At 45.2% G+C, this 17,850-nt stretch overlaps 1 long non-coding RNA gene across 2 annotated transcripts in view; it reads left to right on the plus strand.

The window, feature by feature from the left end:
* Nucleotides 1-9,952, plus strand: part of LOC123371675 — a 31,532-nt gene extending 21,580 nt beyond the window's left edge. For both annotated transcript variants that reach the window (XR_006579898.1, XR_006579897.1), the window contains exons 2-3: nucleotides 6,604-6,801; nucleotides 8,591-9,952. This is a non-coding gene — a long non-coding RNA (uncharacterized LOC123371675). The remainder of the gene's footprint in view (nucleotides 1-6,603; nucleotides 6,802-8,590) is intronic.
* Nucleotides 9,953-17,850: the final 7,898 nt, after the last annotated feature.

Genomic DNA, 17,850 nt, shown 5'->3' on the forward strand with positions numbered 1-17,850 from the left:
AGTGTCCTTTCATAAGACAGGTTTTCCATTCCTCGGATCATCCTAGTAGCCCTTCTCTGTACCTGTTCCAGTTTGAATTCATCCTTCTTAAACATGGGAGACCAGAACTGCACACAGTATTCCAGATGAGGTCTCACCAGTGCCTTGTATAATGGTACTAACACCTCCTTATCTTTACTGGAAATACCTCGCCTGATGCATCCCAAAACCGCATTAGCTTTTTTTAACGGCCATATCACATTGGCAGCTCATAGTCATCCTGTGATCAACCAATACTCCAAGGTCCTTCTTGTTACTTCCAACTGATGTGTCCCCAATTTATAACCAAAATCCTTGTTATTAATCCCTAAATGCATGACCTTGCACTTTTCACTATTAAATTTCATCCTATTACTATTACTCCAGTTTACAAGGTCATCCAGATCTTCCTGTATGATACCCTGGTCCTTCTCTGTGTTAGCAATACCTCCCAGCTTTGTGTCATCCGCAAACTTTATTAGCACATTCCCATTTTTGGGGACTTTTTCTTATATAGGTGCCTATTGCCCCCCACCCCCGTCCCGTTTTTTCACAGTTGCTATCTGGTCACCCTATGTATAGAGCCTTTTCTCTTAGCAACCCTGTGGCAGCAGGAACATGTAGCATGCATGGGATAGTCTTGGCTTATCTTGTGTGGCACAAAAATAAATCTGAATGTATTCATCACCAAGGCAGTAAGCACTCTGCAGTAGGGACTGTCTTTGTCGTTTATGTGTATGGCCCCTAATGCAATGGAGTCTTGATTCATGGATGGAGTTCTTTGGCATGACTGTAATAAAAAAATTAATAATAATAATAATAATGAATAAATAACCTTCCTCCTCAACTGGTTAACCATTAATGTGATGAAGCCAGGAGGAAACAGTTTCTTTGACACTTACCCGCAGCCCAGTCAGAGGCATGGCTGTCTTCCTAATTTCATTTTAAAGCATTTATCCACAGAATTATCACTGGCCCAACTGCTTTGCCCTTTCCAACCTCTGCCCCATTCCTCTGCTTCTCTCACAGAAGTCTGCGCTCTCTTACGTGCTGCTCGAATGCATGAGAGACTCCCACCATCTCACCTCTTTGTGTGATTTATTTTGTATGAAGATCTTAGCACTCATGACACATCCTAGATTGATGGGATCAGAAAACACCATCCTCTGTGATGCCACAGATTGGGTATTGCTGTTGCGTAATTATTTGCGTAGTGTCCAAAAACACACTAGGTGATTTACAAACAGATTTTTAAAAAGACCCAGTCCTTGCTTCAAAGACTTGTCAGGCTCAATATTAGATGTGGCACGGTGAGTGAAAGCACCAAACAACGGAGAGGGAAATGGGAAAGCAAGGACTAGGGTTACAAGAATAAGGCCAGGTGGTTATTTTAGGTTACTAATGTGTTTGTCTTAGTGGTTTGGGGATATGGGATTATTTTTTTTCTGCAATGCAATTTCCTCACTGCATCACAGCCTTGTTGTACAGGGTAAGAGTGTAGGCCTAGTTCATCCTATGCTCTTCAGTCGAGGCTGCCAAGCCATTTAGTTTGGACTCTGATGGTGAAGCCTATATGCTTCTGGTGGATGTTGGTCAAGTCACGAATTCTATGGCTTTCTTGTTATTTTTACAAAGAGAAATATCTCTGACTCATGCCATGTTGCATAATAGCAAATGGCCAAGCAGGTGGGTGGTGAACGTGAAGCTGAATAATTGTACCAATTTTATTGGGAGTCTTAAACAAATGGAATATATTTGCACAAGATCAGCCAGCTGTGAATCAGCCCATGGCTTCTAACAATAAAGAAATCCTCCTATGCCAGCGCTTCGCTATTCTTCTCCTGGAGTTAGAATTGTTGGCCCTTCCATCCCTGATAAGTGTGGTATTTTTAGAATACCTTTAGTATCACTTCAATAGCTCAGTTCTCTGATCCTGCAGGCTTTGCTTTTGTGTCTGACTCCCTATGCAAATTTCAGCCTTTCCCATCTGTTAGTGAGTACAGTATTGTCACTGAAACATTTGAGTTATGGATTTATATATAGAGAAACCTGTCTCTAATGACCAACAGAAATATGTTTGCAAAGGAGGTAGTCTTCTAATAGAGAGAGATGAGAGCTATTAGGCGAAGTAATTTTGAGTGATAGTCTGGCATAGTGGCTAAGGCATGGGAGTCAGCTAGTCTGGATTCTAGTCCAGGCTCTGCCAGTGACCTTGTGACACTTCACTTTTCTGTGCATGTTTTTTCCTCTCACTCCTGGTCAGTTTAGACCGTAAGCTTTTTGGCACAAACAACTATTTCTTACTGTGTGTTTGCCTGATGCAGTGGGGCCCTGATCGTGGTAGACTCCTCTAGGTTTTACTGGAATACAAATAATATTTGGGGATACTTGAGGGTGGTTTCTTAAGACAAAGAGTGCCTAATAGTGTATTTTTGTACTGGGTTCACTATATGCACAAGCTCTTCAAACACACGGTTAAAGTGTATGCCATTTGCTTATACTTCCCCTGCCATCTCTCTGGGCTAAAGTCTTAGGCTCTTAGTTTATATGTAGTGAAAACTCCCATTGAGAGTTTGACTGAGTAAGAGCATCAGGATTTCGCCCCCATGAGAGCTCCAAACAAATTAGGTGACACTGGCTCCCCTACTGGTCTAATTTAAAAATCCTTCACTTCATGCTCTAGCCGCTGGTACCAAGTGAGGTGAGATGTCACTGATTAGATTAAAGCAAAACCCTTTAGCAATGCATATAGCAAGCCTAACTAATCATGTAATCTAATTATTGCAGCTGTCCTTCTCCCTATTTACCCTCTGTAGTAAGTCCATAGAAGAACATCAGGATGATCCTGCCTATCACACAAGCCAAAATGGAGGGGCGAGAGGCCTGGCTGAGATGGGGCTGGCTGGATGTAGGATGAGAGACCCCCTAATCCTGAGGTCGCTGCCTTTCCTCTTTATCCAGAGTGACGCTTCTCCCCTGCCACATGCATGTGTGAGGTCACTGCCTCACCTCTGCATCCTGAATGGCCAGATGGTGATTTTAGTGGTAATCAGGTGTTATGGGGTGTCTACCCTGCACAGGTGAACAAAGGAGTTTCAGTTAGCCCTTGCTACACCTTGCTGCACCTGGAGGGTGTGTCAGCCTTGATTTGTTATTAGGCCCAGCTTGGGGAGATGCTGGGTCTTCTTCAGAGGAGAAGGAAGTGAAAGCTACAGGAGAGGTGCAAAAGAGAAACCACAGGGAAAGGAGGTAGGGAATTCCCTCTCTCTGAGGAGGGCAGACTGAAGGCGGTCAGAGATATAGAATTAATCCCTGTTGTAGGCCCTGAAAAGAGGCAAGGTGCAGAGAAGAAGCCCTGAGGGAATTAGGATTATAAACCCCCAGATTCTTCCTGACCCTTCCTTTCCCAGAAGGCTTTGCCAAAAGGAGAGTGTCAGCTAGACCAGAAAGTCCAGTTGAAAGGGGACCCATGCAGTGTCCTGTCAGCACAAGCCAGGCTTGCCACCCGTGATGACCCATCCCAACTTCTCCGCCTCCTGGGGCCCCGGCTCTCTCCGGCCCCTGGCTCCAGGGACAGACACCCCCCACCCCTACTGCCCCACTGTGCCCCAATTGGGCAGGCAGGCTCTGCATCAGCTCCTCCCACCCCGGCTCTGCAGGCAGCAGGTGAGTCCAGAGGGATGGGGAAGTAAGCAACGGGGGAAGGGGACACCTGTAGTGTTCGGTTTTGAACAAATGGAAAGTTGGCAACCCTATTACTGTAGAACAAGCTTGTGTTGTATCATGTCTGAGTCCAAGGGAGCAACTTGTGGGGGAAATGAGAAGGGAGATGACCCGGCCACCCCCCTTGTGCTCTGACTAGAGCTGGGTGACATAATAGTGCAGTCCCTTCCCTACTGAAATGACAGAGGGACAGTTGAGCCAAATTTGAGTGGTGCTCTGACCCCCTTCACCAGGTTACAATGCCACTCACTCAAATTTGGCCCAGCTGCCTCTCCCTCATGAAAGAGGAGTGGCTGGGCCAAATTTGAGTGTGAGTGTGACCTCATGCACCTGCTTGGTCCTGCCACCTTTTTGGTCCTTCCCACACCCCTGGGCACCAGGTATCATAACCCCTGGAGAGCGATGGAGCAGAGGTCAACAGGAACTTCCAGCCTCAAGGAGGATGGGAGGACTGGACCTGTGCTTTCTGGGGAAGTGGAGATGCAGAAGGAGGATGGGATTTGGAGCTCCCAGAACAGCCTAGCCCCATGATGTTCTTCAGTCTGACCACCCCTCTGGGTATGAGCTCAGGGTTGGAGGAGTGGGGAGACCAATGGGCTTGCGGCAGGGGGCAGAGCTCAGAGCTAGGTGCAGGGTAATGTGGGAAGAAGAGTGTGGGGCTGGGTTGGGGCAGCAGGAGGGTAATGTGTGTGGAGCAGGGGGAGATCATGGGGCTGGGGGCAAAGGGAGTGTGAGAGCTCAGGACTAGGTATGGGGCAGTCGTGGGGGAGAACATGGGGCTGGGTTGGGGGAGTGTGTGGGGGAGAGATTTGGGGTTGGGTGCAGGGAAACAGAGGAAGAGCTCTGGGCCCCTCGTTACAAAAATTCTGCTTGCGCCTCTGCCTGAGCCCACCCTTCATGTGAGAAGACAGAGCTTCTCAAAAGCCACTTCCTGGTCTCTTCCTCTCCCAGAAGCTGGCCCACCCCAGTCTGTTAGCACTGAGGGAAAGGGGAACTCCCTTTCTCCTCCTTCGTAGTCTCTTCACTTCAGCTTCACTCAGGGGTGCAAGTAGGGTGGTACCCTCCAGTACGCAGTATCGGCAAGAGATTTTAGCAGGTACGGGGTACCAGAAAGACTCCCCTCCAGGGGGAGGGGCTGCACTCTACTCCTTAAAGGAGCAGAACACAGCAAGGGAGGACATTTATTCTTTAGATGGCTTTAACAGCACAATACATATGCTAAGAAGCTTAAACAAAGGCTTTGTTTAAGTTTGTTAGCATATGTATTGTGCTGTTACATTGGTCAGGAGTCCTCAAGAGGGAAGGAGTGCGGGGGATGGAAGATGTTTAAACAGTGTTTTTATTCTGTTTCTCCCCATTGATCTGAATTATCCATGACATCCATACTGCATCACATCAAATCCAAATCATTAGAGGAACGCCTCTTTTGCACTGACCAGAGGATGTTTGGATGCTCATGTCAGCCCAGTTCTGCAGCCTGGATGGAATCAGGTGTTGTCCCCAGTACCTAGAATTCTTCTTTGCAGACAAACTAGTCTAACATGCATTTTGTTAACTGGCACTGGAGCAGCAAAACAAAGAAACAAATGCCTCATTTTCCAGCTTTATGGGTGAGAGAACTATAAATGAAGCTTATAATGCTGGACACTGACAGCCTTAAACCAGCCAGCTGCCTTAGGAATCTGCCAAGAACTTTGCTGAAAATATGTTGCTCATCTTAGCAACAGAGCTAAGACTTATCACACATCTGCCCACCTTTATTCGAATGATGCTCCTTCTGATCTGACAGCTCGGGCATTGTCAGTTTCATCCAGAACAATTTACAAACTTGGAACCTAATCCTGTAAACTCTTAATCATTTGATCAATCCCATTGAAGACAATGGGACTATTTGCTTGATATGGGCCACTTTTGTGGACTATAAGAGTTTCAGAAGTCTGTTCCTATAAAGGAAGTTGAATCCTCCATTGAAATGCAATGTTTGGGTACAATACCATAAAGCAGTTTAGGATACAGTTCTACTTAAAATTTGTCTTTTAATAAGTCATACATATGCTGAAATGGCTCCTCACTCAACTTCCATATTCCATATAAACAGACTGAATACTACATATCTTTGGGGAAAGTGAATAGTTTAGCATCTTGAGGTTTGTATGTTACAAAGGGGGGTGTTAGAGGAGACGGGGAGAGTATGGGGCCCTGGGCTGGGTACGGGGTGCTGAGGAGTCACATGGAGGATCACATGGAGAGGTCACATGCTTCCCCCCTTGTGTCCCTCCCATGAGTACAGCACCTGCAAGAAATGGTTTCTACTTGCACCACTGGCTTCACTCCACACCTGTCCCCCTTGCCCTCTTCTCTTTTCTTTCCATTTAGTTCTTTCCCTCCTAAATGTGAACCCCTTAAAAAAATTGTGGAACTAACAGGACATTTGCCGCCATCACATTGTTTGCTCTGCTTGTGTGTTCTACCCTTTCCACCATCCTGTGTCTGTCTGATCTATTTGGACAATGTTATCTCATTGTTTCCTTGTACTCCCCCCATCTGTCTGCATCCATCTGTTGTCTCTTGTCTGATCCTTAGATAAGATCTTTGCGGCTGGGACTGCCTAGCATAAAAGGGTCCTGAGCCATGATGACGGGGGCTCTTAGGTGCTACAAAAATGCAAATAAATAATAAGCACCTGTCTCTTTTTAAAATGGGACTCAGGCTCTTTTGAAAATTTTACGTTTCATCAAATCTTTGAACAAAAAAGGTGGTGGGGGGAAAAGTTGTTGGGTTGCCAAAAATGGGTTTATCTCAAAAGCAACAAATTTCACAGACTGACTTTTTTTCTAATTTTCACAACTTCTTTCTTTATAGAAACAGCTGTGGAAAGTTTTCATTTATAGAAATATGCCCTTTGGTATCTCTGAGGTGCATTGTCCCTGATTACATTGATACCCACCACTTGTGGATTTTTACTGGGAACACAGGCGCAGGTGAATAACCCATTTCTCACCAAAGCTTTGGGGAAGAAAAAAGTGCAAGAGTCACCTTCCCTCTTTCAAAAAATCTGAGGTAAGTTCTACACTAAAAACTTTAGCTGGTATAGTAAAGTTGGTTAGGAGTGAGATTATATTGGTGACATTTCTGTCCTTGCAAAAGTCCTAGTGTAGACACAGTTATACCAGCATAAGAATGCTTTTTTTCCAGTGAAGCTTATTTCAATTGCTGAACGGGTATGAACTATACTTGCAAAAGCATATTTTGCTGCTATGAGCTGCATCTACACAAGGAAGGTTTTGCCAGTATAGCAAAACTTCTAAGTGAAGGCTAGGCCTGAGCTCTGTTGCATGTTTATAGGTAAATGATTTTTTAAAAAATAGCAATTATAAGAATAACGGATAACCAGTTCGTCGGGGTCAATAAAACTCAAAGGGAAGTTTCTATTAGTAAAACATTCCGTGCCCAAACCAGATACTGCAGTCACATAAACAACTCAATCTTGTATTCTTGCCTCACCAAAAATTCTTATATATGTCCTGGAAGGAATAATGCAGGAATGTGTCCTCTTTTTCAGATGGTTTTGAATTTTCAGTTGTTAAGTTAAACACTAGAGGGAGCCTTGATATGCCCATGAATAGATGTCTAATGAAATGACAGAAGGAAAAACCTCATTCAGCATTTCAAACACAGGTTCCAAATGAAGGCCATTCCTCAGTCCCTCAGTCTTCACAGGCGTGGCCAGATTTTCTGGAGTTCAACTCCCATTTAGGCACCTAAATAATGGCCAGACTCTCAAGAGTTCTAACTTCTGCACCCAGTGAGCTGAGCTCTTTTGAAAAGCTGCCCACTTAATTTGGTGCCTAAATGGGTGCTGCGTACAACTGAAAAAATGGCCCCAATGGTGATTGTTGAAGTCTTTCTTTTTTTTAAAACATCTGGCTCTGTTTCATGGAGATCATACTTAATACCTGGACTGGCATGTAGAAAAATGCCAGAAGAATGAGGCCCTCCTTTGGTTGATTGGTTGGTTTTAAAGGGATCTTTTTGTACATGCACAAACGCTTATGTGGTCCCTCCAAGTGCTAACACCTGAATGTGCTAGTGAACGAACTTACTGAGATTTGGGCAAGTGGATTTTGTGTATGTCAACTTAATCCATGCACAGCGGGGTGAGAAAATATCCCCATCCTTGGAAAACGTAGTCATTTGTGAGACCTCATAGCTTCCGAATACTGTAAATTGGTCAAAAGGGTATTTTTGTCTGTTTCTTTGAATGATGCACTTCCACAGGCTCTCTAATACAGTTACAGGATGTGCAGCTAATGTGTTTAGAAGCTTTGTTACAATCATTCTGTGTTGACTCTTTTACAGTGGGTAGGTAGGTGACCCTTCAATTCACCTAAATTTGCATGGTATTTTTAATTAATGTTTCAAACTGAATAATGATATCAAAATAAGATAAAGGGTTTGTGTAATTAGAAACGTAATCTCTTTGGAAGGGAGATCGAAGTCTATTATGGATTGAAGTATCAAACCAATTTGCAGTAATGCTGAAATACTATTGTTTAATTGGTCATGTACTGTGCGTGTTTCTTAATATTTTATATTAAAGGTGTCAGCTTGCGTGTCGGTACTTTACTTATTTAATTATATTGTTGGGAATAGGACTCCAGTCCTGGTTAACTATTACTGAACTTGGAGGTCTGTGTGAACTGAGTTGGTGCATGTAGATCTTTGGCGCGTGTGTGTGTGTGTGTGTGTGTGTGTGTGTGTGTGTGTGTGTGTGTGTGTGTGTGTGAAAGGGGTGGTGGGTGCCAGACTCTCAGCTCTGGATAATGAAATCTTCTTATCCACAATACAGATATAACAGGAAGAAACACTGAAAGCTTCCCCATGCTGTTCCATGCTCTAGCGCAGACCTGGAGGGACTACCGAGGTCTGAGAATTAATTCTGTCCCCATGTCAATGGTGGCAATCAGACTCTTAGAGCAAGACTCTTTCCTGGCCCTGCACAGATGCACAAGGTGGGGAGAAGGCACCAGGAGCTACTTGAGTACCCATTGCAGGGACTGGAGACAATGAAGCCCTTGCATGCCATGAACCCAAGGATTTTGCTGGCACAAGCCTCTCCAGAATGGGTTAACTCGACCGCTCCCCACCCCACACACACTGACACCACCTAACAGTGCGTTGCAGGGCTCAGAGGACAGTGCCCTCTTCAACAATGACACAATGGCCACAATGCCTCCTGGAGCGTCTGCTGCAGTAGTGCAGCTGGGTAACATCTTCCAATGCAGGACCACGACATCAAGGTCCAATCAAACCTTTCTTGGTATTTTAAACATAATTAACTTCTGTTTGTAAATATCACTAGAGCATATAAAGGAGCTTGCCAGAATCCATGCTTTGCACCCTCTACACCATAGGCCTTGTTATAATAACAGATGGACTGCAGTGGGCTTGGGGGATTAATGGGTGCCTATGAAATTCCTTTTTCTTTATTTAAAATGAACTTCCGTAGGAAAAAATGTTTGTGCTTCCCATCTTTATTTGATTTGTTATGGTGCATGAACAGGTGTGGATTTTTTGTTCCCCCATTTAGCCCTGCTACTCTTAAAGTGTAGGTGGCACTGGGGTTCTTTATTCTGCATTAGAAGAACCAGATTTTAACTGGAGGGTGACTTAGCTGGTGGATTTCTAGACAGCCAGTGGGATTGTGGCATTGCAAGAAACTGAAACTACAGCATTTAAAGGAGAGAGGATTATTTGTGTGTTCTATTTTATATTAATGACTATTTTATATTTATATTTTATATTAATGACTACTTAACTCAAATGTCTTACCCCCACTTGGGAGAGAAACTTTTTTTGGCCTGTCCATACTAGGAAAATAGGTCATATCTTAACATGTGTGAGCTAACATATATTAATGCATCTTAAATCCTAGTGTAAGTAGGGCTTAACACCCTTCAAAAACATCATGGCTGCTCCTGATCAGCCTATGTCAAGGGCCAGCCTGCAGCAGAGGCAGTCTCCTGGCTACCCAGTGATAGAAGCTGAATCAGAGATAAGGTGCATTCCCAAGGGAAATGGTCACAACTGTTGCATCAAGCACAGATTTAAAAATCCAATCTTAACCACCACCATCTCTTGATCTCCAGGAGCAACCAGCAATGTAGGATTACTCCTAGATACTCCAGAGCTGTAACTAGGTATTTTTGTGCCCGAGGCAAGAACAGGGCCGGCTTTAGGAAGTGCGGGGCCCAATTCGAACAGTTTTGACGGGGCCCCTGCAGGGATGACTAAAAAAAAAAAACAACACAACCCCCGCCTTTCATTTCTTCCATGTATTATTTACTTTCCACGACTATATACATAATAACAAAATTATATATTACATACATTACATCATATTATAAATATCAATATTTATTGTACACCTCACCTATGTTTTTAAAACTTTATCTTCCTCGCTTTTTGTTTGACAAAATCTTTCAGTAAATTGCCTAACTCTAACCTCTTCATTACTTCCCATTCAATTGACATGATTGCCAAATTGTTTAATCGGTCTTCCTGCATCGTTGATCGCAGATATGTTTTAATTAGATTTAGCTTCGAGAAATTCCTCTCTCCTGAGGCTACAGTTACTGGAATAGTCAGGAAGATTCGAATTGCTATAAATAAATTTGGGAATCCTGTTGATCGGTTATTATATGCAAGAAATTGAAGGATTTTTAGGGGGTTTCTACAATCAGATGAAATAATTGGCTTTAATGCTTCCAGTTCTTCACAAAGCATGTAGCCATTTATGTCAACTGATTTTACAGTTGAAACTTGTTCATTTTCCTGCACTAATTTCACATCTGTCAATGCAAGTTCCAGATCTGCAGCAGCTTTTCGTATGGTGTCCTTGGGAAGATTTTTGAATTTGCATAAAAATCCAAATAAACTTTCATGCTTTTGTAACTGTTCAAACCTTGGTTCAAGTGACTGTAAAGCTTTGTCTAACACTTGATTGAAGCACTGCACTCTGTAAACTCCTTTGGGTCAGAAAAAGGCTCATCTGCAGACTCGTACTAAAACTGTTTTTTTCGTTTGCGCAAACGTTTAGTCTGGAATACTGGAGTCACATCTAGATCTTTGGCAAGTTCATTGGCACCAGTTAACACTTCTTGAAAACCCTTCTCTCTGTACATTTTTAACCAGTTACAAAGCTTTTCAAATGAAGAAATTCCTGCAGAAATATCCATTGTATCACTCTGCAGCTCTTTGTTCACAAAATTCACTTGAAAAAGTAAATCATGCCAGAAAACTAGGAGATAAAAGTCTTAGCCTGACCTGTTGCAGACCTTTTGCATTCTCCCCTCTTGATGTATTTGATTTCCTCCTCCAAACCTCCCTCTCTCTCACCTGGAGTTCACAGCACTAAGTACCGGCTCGGGGCTTTTTTCCTGGGTTACAGGATCCCGATACTTTAGTTTTGAAACAGACACAGGCAGCCACAAACTCACCCTCAAACACCAACACCACGAAAACCACAAAAACAACACAATATTACAAACCTACGGCCAGGGTCACTATATTACTGCACACAGCAGTCAATCAATGCAGTTGTAGATAAATCTCTGCATTCTGCATTTTTGTATAACCTTTACATGACTTTGTATTGAACCTTAGTAATATGTTATAGCGGGCCCCTAAGGTAGCATAAGGTAAAAGAAAAATGTCTTTTTGCTAGAAGTAGAATAAGATCTTTCCTCCACTTTGTAATCAATTGCCCCATTGACTGAATGAGGTGTGAATGAGGAAGGTGTGGAAGGCAGGCACCTCCAGACAGCTGCAAATCTTGGAGAGGGGCTGGGAGCCAGACCAAGGAGCTTTGCCCAGGGCTGAGTGGGACGGAGTGCGGAGGGGTGGGTGCAGGCTTTGGGACAGAGTTTGGGGGCTGGAGGGAGGTGCTGGGGGGAAGGGACTGGACTGCCATGTGGCTTCCTTCCTCCCCTGTTGCCCCTCACCATAGCCTCAGTGGGGGATGGAGCTGCCCCTTGCCCAGTGTTTGCAGGAGTGGTGGCTGGGGGGAAACCCAGTCAAACTCTGGTTTTACTCTTTCGCTGACGGGTCACTTAAACCCCTTATAAACTCCTTCCCACCTCTCTCACTCCCCTTTTCTACTGGGCTTGTTTGTTCTTTTCGGTGGAGCCAGATGAAAACCACAAACCCCAGTGAGAGCAACAGGCTGGAAGACTAGACTGAACCCACCATCCAGCCTAGTCCATCCCAGAGCCCAGGACTGAGGGCACATGTCCCCCCACCCCCAGGCCACCTGCTTCCACTCCTGGCCTCTCCCAGCGCTGCCAATGATTCTGTGTGGCTGCATCGGGTGGGATTTCAAGCGGACCCCTCAACCCCCCGCTAAATTCATCCTTGTTTTGCGACCACTCTGCACCAATAGCACCTTCCTTCCCTGCCCTAAAGCTGCTGGATGGCTAGAAAGCTGAGCTGGGCATTTGATTGATCTAGAATATTATCATGCCCCCCCCCCAGACCCTTAATATCCACAAAGCTTTGGGGGGGGGCTATTCCCCCCCATCAAGCCGGTCTATTTCATTGTTGTAGGGCAAACGAAGGAGCCATAATTTAATGGAAATATTCAGCCCCTACAGCAGTCTTGCAGCAGGGAAAGCAGAGTTGATGGGAAGGGAACAGGTCTGGATAGGAGCCCCCGTCCTCCTCCTTTGCAAATAATTTGGAGAGAGGAATTTGATCACTCAGTGCCTCAGTTTCCCCTCCTGCGGGGGGTGGGGAGGGGAGATAAAAGTCTACCCTGTTGCAGACCTTTTGCATTCTCCCCTCTTGATGTATTTGGTTTCCTCCTCCAAACCTCCCTCTCTCTCACCTGGAGTTCACAGCACTAAGTACCGGCTTGGGGCTTTTTTCCTGTGTTACAGGATCCCAAGACTTTAGTTTTGAAACAGACACAGGCAGGCACCAACTCACCCTCAAACACCAACACCACGTAAACCACAAAAACAACCCAATATTACAGACCTAGGAGGAATCGCAGGGTCAAACACTCACCCTGGAAGCCTCAGCAGCTGATCGAGGTCAACTCCAGAGATTCCTGTCTCCCACCGGACCAGAAGCTCCCTTGGCGTCTCCTCCAGGTGAGTGGTGGGGGTGGGGGAGGGGAAGCACATGTGCCTTCTCCCCCCACCCCCTCCTCCTCATGACCTGCAAGTTCAGCCAGCCAGGGCTGCCTCTGCAGCGTCTCTCGTTGCCTAGCAACAGCTGCTGCTTCCGGGAGACGCAGCGTTTGCTTCCGGGAGAGACGCTGCTGGTGCGGGGGGGCCCCCTCAGGCGCGGGGCCCAATTCGGGGGAATCGGGCAAATCGGCTTAAGGCCGGCCCTGGGCAAGAATATAAAATTGCGCCCTCCCGCAGGGTCGGCTCTTTGGCAGCAATTCGGCGGTGGGTCCATCAGTCCCTCTCGGAGGGAAGGGCCTGCCGCCGAATTGCTGCAGTAGAATGAATGAAGTAGCTGTGGTAGAGCTGCCACCGAAGTTTTTTCTTCTTTTTTTTTCCCCCTCTGCCGCTTTCTGCGCCCTTTGGCTTTGTGCGCCTGAGGCAAGTGCCTCACCCTTGTTACAGCTCTGAGATACTCACTCTTAGGGCAGCACTACACTGAAAAGTTACATCAGCATAGCTACATCCCTAAGGGGTGTGACCAACTGACCCAATGCTTGGTGTAGACAGCTCTAGGTCAATGAAAGAATTCTTCCATCAACCCAGTTGCCACCTCTCAGGAAGGTGGAGTAACTACAGTGATAGGAAAACCGCTTTCTGTTACTGTCGTGTTTACACTTAAAATGCTGCAGCTGCAGTGCAGCAGTTGTGCTGCTGTAGCATTGTAAGTGTAGGCACAGCCTTACTCAAGATACTTACTTACTCAAGGTTCAGGACAACTTGCACTGAGTGCTGGTTCCTTAAGTGCAGGCAGGGCCGACCCTACCCATACGCAAAGTATGCAGCTGCGTAGGGCACCAGGAAATTTGGTCCCCCAAAGTATGCAGCTGCGTGCTGCTCCAGCCCCTGCTCTGCCTCTTCCACATGGCCCCTGCTCCTGCTCAGCCCTGCCCCCACTCCACCCCTTCCCCAAAGCCCCAGCCCTTCCTCTTCCTGCCCCAGCCCTTCCCCTGAGGACTGCAGCAGGGGTCGGGCTCCCTGCACTCATTGGCGGCAGTAAGTAGAGTGAACCGGCCCCAGCCTGCTCCGCTCCCCTGGCTCCCAGCCATGCTGCTGGCAAGTGCTGGGGGGCAGTTCCCCCCTCCCCCCAAGCCTGGGAGCCAGGGGAGCAGAGGAGGCTGGGGCTGGGTCACTCCACTTCCCACAGGAAGTGGTCAGCTCCCAGCCCCCACAGAGGCCTGGGGCCCCACACAGCCTCCCAGTAGGGGGGCTGCGTAGGGCACCAAAATGGCTAGGGATGTCCCTGGGTGCAGGCTGGATTATTGCATTCTAAAAGGTTTCTGGAAGGTGCTCTTATCTCTAGTAAGTGCTGCCCTCCAAAACTAGTGCACTCTGGCATTCTCTTTAGCTTTCACTATCCAAGAGAGGAAAGGGACCATTTCATATGTAGGGGGCTTGGAATTGTTGAATGCCTTGAGCACCTTTTATAGCTGGAATCCTCTAAACCCAACTAGGCCTCTCTGCTTCTGCTTCTATATTGATTCTGTTTGGGCTGGTGGTGGGATTTGAACCTGTAGCATTGAAAACATGTCTACTGGTTTAGCTCAAGGAGTAGCTTCATTAGCTAATAACTGAGGTACACTCATATCAATGATGTGAACCATCTAGAGAGGGGGAAAGCCCCCCCATTTTCCAAGTGTGGGTTACACTTCCAGAAGGGTAGAGAGACTTCCCCAGATTAGCTTGGTCTCTTCTGCAAGAGAAGACAAAAGCTCTTTTCAGCGAGTGACGTTAATTTTCACTGGAGTGTTTTGAAGCAGGGAATGTAGAATACTTTTCAGAAGGACCGATGGGCTGGTAGTATAATAAATGACAACATGCGGGAGAGGAGACTGGCAGGATAAAAACATTTTTACATAGCTGAGTCTCATGAGTCATTATCCTGGCACTGAAGTCGGTGTTGAGGTCTCATTATTTTGGCGATTTCTCTTTCTCTTGCAGCCCACTGGGACCACATTTCATTTAATGTTGAGTAAAAAGTCAAACAATGAGGCCATCTGTTTTTTGCGAATCTGTAACACAAACATAGATTTTTGCAAAGATGAATGTGGTCTCGCACACCACCGGTTTTTGTTAGCACCTGAAGCTGTCTCTGGTTACAGCAGATCACGTGATGAGATGCAACAAGACATAATCCCAAATCAAGTAACATGAGGAAAGGGTTATTTTTTCTGTTACATGAGGAAGCTGGCAGAGTGCTCATACGTTCTGAATATCCGACAACAATCCACTGGCACTGTGAAGTGACAGATCCATGTTAAAGAATGTCTTTATTCCAGCCCAGCTGAAAAAATAGTTTTTGGTTTACAGCCCAAGTTTAATAATTCTCATTTATTTCTGTGTCCTCATTAACTAAAACAAGTCACACTCTACGGTCAATGTATTATCTTTATAATAAACACATGCTTTCAATTAAGTGTATTAAAATAATGTCATTATTAATTATGGGAGGAGTAAGGAATGTAGAGGGTGACCCTCAGATATGAAGGATTTTATCCGGTCCAGAGAGATTCCATATCTTTTCAATGGGGCTATTCTGTTAGAGCAGGAAGCATCTTCAAACCAGTGGATTTTTTTTAAAGATGCCCAGCGTTGCTGGACATATATGATGCACGCTACATCATCTATGTATACATTTGATGTATGATACGTGGAGGAGGTGGATAAAACAATAGCCTGAAATTTGAGATCTGGTTTCAATTCTCTGTGCCACCATCTACCTCTTGTGAGACCTGGGGCCTGGGCTTAGGTGCGCCATCTGTAAAATGGGGATAAAAAATCTTCTCTACTCCCAGGGGGATTGGAGGCATCCAGATACTATGGTAATGGTAGCTATATAAAGACTTACGATAGACAAACCAATTCTTGAGCACCCCTTTGATAAAATGGTGTCTCTGAGGTGAGTCTAAGGCCTGGTCTACACTGGGGGGGGGGGTCAAACTAAGGTACGCGTAGCTGAAGTCAAACTACCTTAGTTCGAACTACTTACGCGTCCTCACGGCACGGGATCGACGTCCACGGCTCCCCCGTCGACTCCGCCACCGCCGTTCGCAGTGGTGGAGTTCCGGAGTCGACGGGAGCGCGTTCGGAGTTCGATATATCGCATCTAGATGAGACGCGATATATCGAACTCCGAGAAGTCGATTGCTACCCGCCGATCCGGGTGGGTAGTATGGACGTACCCTAAGTCATTTGATAGGCTAAGTCATTAATCATGGCCCATGAGTTGGGGTATAAATGTGTGTGTGTGTGTGTGTATGTGTATGTGTATGTATAATATATTTTGCCGCTTAGGGTGGCAAAAAACCTGGAGCCGACCCTGCCGACTGTTTCCTGGAGTGCCCAGACAAAGTATTGAAAACAAAGGGTTACATATTAAAATAAATTATAACACACATTCTAGAACCTAGACTTACGTAACTAGATACCTTACTGTCATATAGAGCAGAGCTCACCCAAAAGCCTTCCAGCATCTTTACAGCCAGAGCTGGCTGTGATCTTCCATTGATGAGACAAGTCATGCTGTCAGTTTGCCTCTTAGATGAAAAGATGCAGGAGGGTGTATCCCTGCATCCCCAGTTATACACCCACAATCCATTATCCTCACTCATAAATAAGGTGCCCCCTGCCTGTGGGGTTTTTTCCTGTATATTTCTTTCTTGGTGATTTCACAATCTCAAGATTAGCATTTGGCTCAGTCTGCAATAGGCATACAATACACAATAACCACAGGATCAGACAGAGAGAGATAAGCATCTATTACCTCCTACCTGGTTACCTGTCTTAACTCCCAGACTTTAAGTGCATAATTTTCCATATAGATCAGTAACTGGGAGGCCACAGAGTATGTCTAAGGGGTCTGCCAAAGGTGGTTGTTACCATATAAAAGTGGTTTTCAATCTATGGTCCATGGACCCCTAGGGGTCTGCAGACTATGTCTAAAGATTTACAAAGGGTCCGCACTACCATTTTTAGGGGTCTGCAAATAAAAATGTTGAAAATCACTGGTATAGAGACATAACTCTTGAAATACTATCTGTACATACATTTTGCAATCATTGATGACCAGTGGGCTACTAGCTTTTGGTAGAGACCTCAAATGCCATCATTTGGTGAACTAATATGTATATACCTGACATAAGGGATCCCTATGCACCCCTTGTGCCCTCTGCCAGTTAGCATCAAGAGGTGCCTGGGTCAGAACCTCCCATTAAGATCAAGAGTAGAATATTGCCATTATGTAGTTGTTAAATTACAGGTTGTTGTCATTATTTAAGTGCCTTATTGCCATGTCCAGTATCACTCAGTGGTGGAATATGCCCTCTCTTAGGACCAGAACTAGATTAAGGCAAACTTCGGCACCACAATTGTCTAAACATGTATAAAACTGACATGGTGAAATCACACACACAGGCCACCCTACAAGAACCGACACTGGGCTGTTACTCCTGCCTAGCACTCAATTAGCACTTGAATTAACAAGCCGGTTTAACTACTTTTAATCAAAGAACTCAATAGCTTTGAAGCTGCTTTCCCATTTTTGCAAATAGGGAAGCAGATTCTTTCAGTCCCACTCTGTGTTATCAGTGTCAAGATGGCAGCTTCCTATTTGACAATTCATTTTTATTGTATTTAATACACTTAATGGTTTAATTTAATTTGCAATTAGATGTAGCGAACAGAATGCACTTTATATTCCAAATATTCTCCTTTAACTTGCTCAGATGATGATGATTAGAGATGTAAGGATACTGCAAATGAGTATTCATGAGCATTTGCTCAAATAGAAACCACAGATCCACGTTGATACAAATAAGAGATCATGATTGCTGTTTTGTCAATGTTTTTGTCAACAAAAGCTTGTTCCCAAGAAGGCTTT

The sequence above is a fragment of the Mauremys mutica genome, chromosome 5 (genome assembly GCF_020497125.1).
Source record: "Mauremys mutica isolate MM-2020 ecotype Southern chromosome 5, ASM2049712v1, whole genome shotgun sequence".
NCBI classification, from domain to species: Eukaryota; Metazoa; Chordata; order Testudines; family Geoemydidae; genus Mauremys; species Mauremys mutica.